The 4,289-nt window shown below is 32.0% G+C and overlaps 1 long non-coding RNA gene across 1 annotated transcript; it reads right to left on the bottom strand.

The window, feature by feature from the left end:
• Positions 1–955: 955 nt before the first annotated feature.
• On the bottom strand, positions 956–3,926 carry LOC121213940 (uncharacterized). The gene is made up of 4 exons (XR_005909496.1): positions 3,415–3,926; positions 2,872–3,031; positions 1,542–1,647; positions 956–1,354 (listed from the first exon to the last, which is right to left on the bottom strand). It is a non-coding gene; the product is annotated as an uncharacterized lncRNA (long non-coding RNA).
• Between the last annotated feature and the right edge of the window lie 363 nt (positions 3,927–4,289).

Genomic DNA, 4,289 nt, shown 5'->3' with positions numbered 1-4,289 from the left:
TTTCGAGTCGAATCGAGTTTTGCTCACCCATATTGATGATAGCTTTTTTTTTTCTAAATAAACTTTCAGTTACAACGTAGAAATAATATTAAAATTAAATTGGGCATACTGTCAAATGTTTATATTTTTTTTATTAAATTGGTCTTTATCCTTTTTTTTGAATTAAGTTTGACTCTCAATCTCTTAAAAAGAGTCAAATTTTATCACCAACCTTTCAAAAATAGTCAAATTATTATTTTTTAATGAAAATGCTTGTTAAAATATTAAATTTTTAAACATGGCAACACACATGAAAATTCACATGTATTCCATGCTCTCTCCACTACACCAAAATAGATTTTTAGCGGCGTTTTTTTATGCCAAGCGCCATTATAGATCAGGACCTTTAGCGGCACTTTTTCTACAAATGTCGTTATAGATCAGGACCTTTAGCGGCACTTTTGCACAAACGCCGCTATAGATCAAGACCTTTATCAACACTTTTCCCACAAATGCCGCTATATCTCAAGACCTTTAACAGACCTTTTCCCACAAACGCTACTATAGCTCAAGACCTTTAGCGACGCTTCTCGCAAAAACGCCACTAAAAACATAACATTTAAAAAAATTATTTTAATCAAATAATATTTATTTTTATGATAAATATTATATTATGTTTTATTTTTTAAATTTAAACTTTAAATATACTTTCAAGGATAAATAAAAAAATATTATTTAAATTAAATTTTCTATGAAAATTTTAACTTTAAAACTAAATATAAAAATTAATGAATTTAATTTTAGAATTTAAAATAATAAATTAATAACACAATTAATTAAAATCTAAAAGTTAGAACTCAAGTTGTCGTAAATACTAAAGTAAAAATAAAAATTTAGAATCAAAACTAAAATAAATAATACATATGAGAAACAAACTGATTAGTTGAATCTACATATGACTATACACATTGCAAGGTAATAAATGTGCACCTCATCTTTCAACATCATTCACATAGTGCACCTCATCAAATATAACCTACATTCATATAGTCACAATAGAAAGAAACATCTTAAATATCATGTTCACAAATTAGAGAAAAGAACTAACAAGAGCGTTCAACAGAAAAGTAATGAAACTACTATGTAAAGTAATGCTACAAAAAGCAACCCCTTCACCCATTCAATATCGCGAATAATATCTGCACCTCGATAAAGCATTGACATTAATAATTCAGTTGTCATGATGAGACAAGAAGCCACTGGTCTCAAACTAACATCACCTGTGAGAAGGCCAACATCAAGCTTCCCACATAAATCTATACTTCTGGTTGTTGATTGTTTTAATTAGAGCAGTATACACAGCTCTAGTGCAATGCTGCATGACATGAAAACTTATCAAAAATCTTGAAACTAAACCAAATTCGGCATAGAACTTCAGAAACTTGAAAATTAAAAAGATATGGCCTGAGGTTCTTAATCAATGTGAGCAATTTGTCACATCTCCAGCTAACAAAAAATCAAAACGTCTATAGATTTACAAGAAAAAAACCAAAATAACTAACGTAATTTTGATGCCAAAGCAAATGCATATTCTGCTACAACTGTCTTTCCAGCAGATGTATATGCCGCCACAAAAACAGATTCCCCCTTTTCCAGATAATAAATAGCCTGTAATCATCACCAAAAAAATATCAAAATATTAATGTGAGCAGTTTGTTATAGAAGATAAAGAGATGCTCTTGTAGGCAAAACAGACTGCAAGTCATAAGCTGGGAGGGAAAAGAGAGAGAAGCAACCCATACAAAGGTTTTATAAGTGGATGAACGTAAGGCAATTATAGAATGGAAACAAATACGTAATTTATGCATGGAAAATAAAAATGGAATTTCACAAATACGTAATTTATAGAATTGGGAAATACTAACATGCAAGGTAACATTCATAATAGAGTTATGAAGCCATGTCCTACCAGAAAACAAGAATATATCCTTCCAATTGTTGGAAAGGATAATTCTCAACATAATACTATAGTACTCAGTTGCATGCGAGGATACAGTTTGCGCACTTTCAAAAGGCATTGACTAGTTGCTTATGAACATAAATAGCAAAATTAATCAAGCACTTTCAAGGGACATCATTCTAGCAGTTCTTTAAAGAAATGGATTTCAATCCAGAATCCAGCAGTTCTGTAACTAGCCTAGCAGACAGATGAAAAAATAATATTTATTTTAGAGATCAGTCTACCTCTTAAGAAGATTATCAACACGTTCAGCAATATGATCATTGTTGAGATAAATAGATGAAAAGGGACGATGTGCATGATCATTTGAATCACAACCAAGTAGATGCAGAAATACAACAAGATTATCTTGTTCAAGTAACCTTTTCAACTTTGGTTTTCATTGGACCTATTCATCAGGCTCTGAAATTGATCAAAAGACTATTCATCCAAAAAGGATGCATATGCATTTACATCAATTGAAATAAGCATCGAACAAGAGTGAAAATCATAAAAATGAAATACAATCATTAGTAAGCATCATAATACAAGGATTTCAAGAAAGCCAAATCTATAGAATGCTGATACAATTTAGTTGTAAACCTTGAAAGGTGCCAACAGATAAAGCATGCTCATATCAATGTAATCTAATTGGAATAGAAATAAACAAGGTATGATTGGAAGCAAAGAAGCAGTATCCAAAATTACTAGCAGAGGTATTTAATTAATAGTTCAAAAAAGAACAGTTTGATGAGTTCTTTTTTTTTTCATTTTAAGCTTCTTTCTTTTCTTTTAGAACGATTTCATAATTTATAAGAGAAATTTACCTTACAGAAAGAGTAACATACTCTGCATCTTAACAAATTTGTAACATATAAAAATTTAGAACTTACAGAAAGAGTATAAGGTGCATTTGGAGGGATGTCAATCTACGCACGAACAGCTTCAAGATCAAGTAATACATACTCTGAATCTTCTTCCTCTCCATAATCGTCATCCTTATTTTTTTCCATTTAATCAAACCCAGAAAAAAAATATTACACTTTAAAGATACTGCAAAACAAACAATAAATTTTCAGAAGAATGGTTGAAAAAATATGAATTTTTATTTAGTTGTATTCGAGGTAGATTAAAAGAAGTTCCATTGCATACGACACCCAAACAGATTAAGAGAAGTCAAAGAAGAAGAAAGATTCATATAGAAAAATAAACCAATCTATAAGAGTTAGATATCTTTCTCCCAAGTTCAAAATTTTTCACAAAAATATATATTGCGAGAATTGCAGAGATGGAGACATTTAACTTTGTAATGATTTTAAGCTAACCCCAAATAATTTCGATCAACATAAATAGAGAACTGTTAAGACCTAAACATACTCTACCTCAAAAGCATAGTAAACAAAAGAAAAACAAAATATTTTACCCATTATCCTTACCTTGCGATTTTAGTCGAGTGTTAAGGGTTTCCGAGGGAGAGGAACCCTTGCTGTCGATAAGGTGTTTCTATAAAATAGGGTTTTGATGGAGAACAAAAAAGGATGGAATAATATACGAACGAGAAATTGGTAAATGCTCATGCTGGCGTAGATGGCAATCTTGCGGCTGAAATAGCTCTCTAAAAACCAGTTTTGCTGTAGTGTATGTTCAATTTTGGACATAATTTCATTCTCCCCAAAGTTTCTACTAGACTTACCTCTATTTGATTTAAAAGATTTCTTTTTCTCCCTCACAGACTCCATAGTCTTCAAATACTCGTTGAAAGACAACTTAAATTCGAACTCTTTGCAGAGAGGGAGAAAGAATCAAAGATTTTTGCAGAGAGGGAGAAAGAAGATCCGAGAAAAAGAAAGAAGAGGCGAAAGAAATGAGTTTGAAGAGGGTGAAGAAGCGAAATGCGAGTATTAAAATTTTAATACTCATAAATCGCGAAGAAGAGGGAAAAATTAGCGGTTTCAGTGGTGAAATTTTGGGATAAAAAGGCACAATTTCAAAAACGCCGAGTATTAGCGGTGCTTCTTAAAAAACGCCGCTAAAGCCCCGAGCATTAGCGGTACTACTTAAAAAATGCCGCTAAAGTCTTGAGCATTAGCGACGCTTTTTCAAAAACGCCGCTAAAGCCCTGAAAGGTCAGAAAACGACGCCGTTGGGCTTAGGTTTTTTGCGGCGTTTTTTGAAAAACGCCGCTAATGCTCAATCTTTAGTGGCGATTTCTGTTAAGCGCTGCTAATGCCTGATTTTTACCGGCGTTTTTTGTCCAAACGCCGCTAAAAGTGTCTCTAAAAGCCTGTTTTGGTGTAGTGCTCTCTCTTTT

The sequence above is a fragment of the Gossypium hirsutum genome, chromosome D01, assembly GCF_007990345.1.
Source record: "Gossypium hirsutum isolate 1008001.06 chromosome D01, Gossypium_hirsutum_v2.1, whole genome shotgun sequence".
Taxonomy (NCBI): Eukaryota; Viridiplantae; Streptophyta; class Magnoliopsida; order Malvales; family Malvaceae; genus Gossypium; species Gossypium hirsutum.
This window is presented reverse-complemented; position numbering and strand designations above follow the sequence as displayed.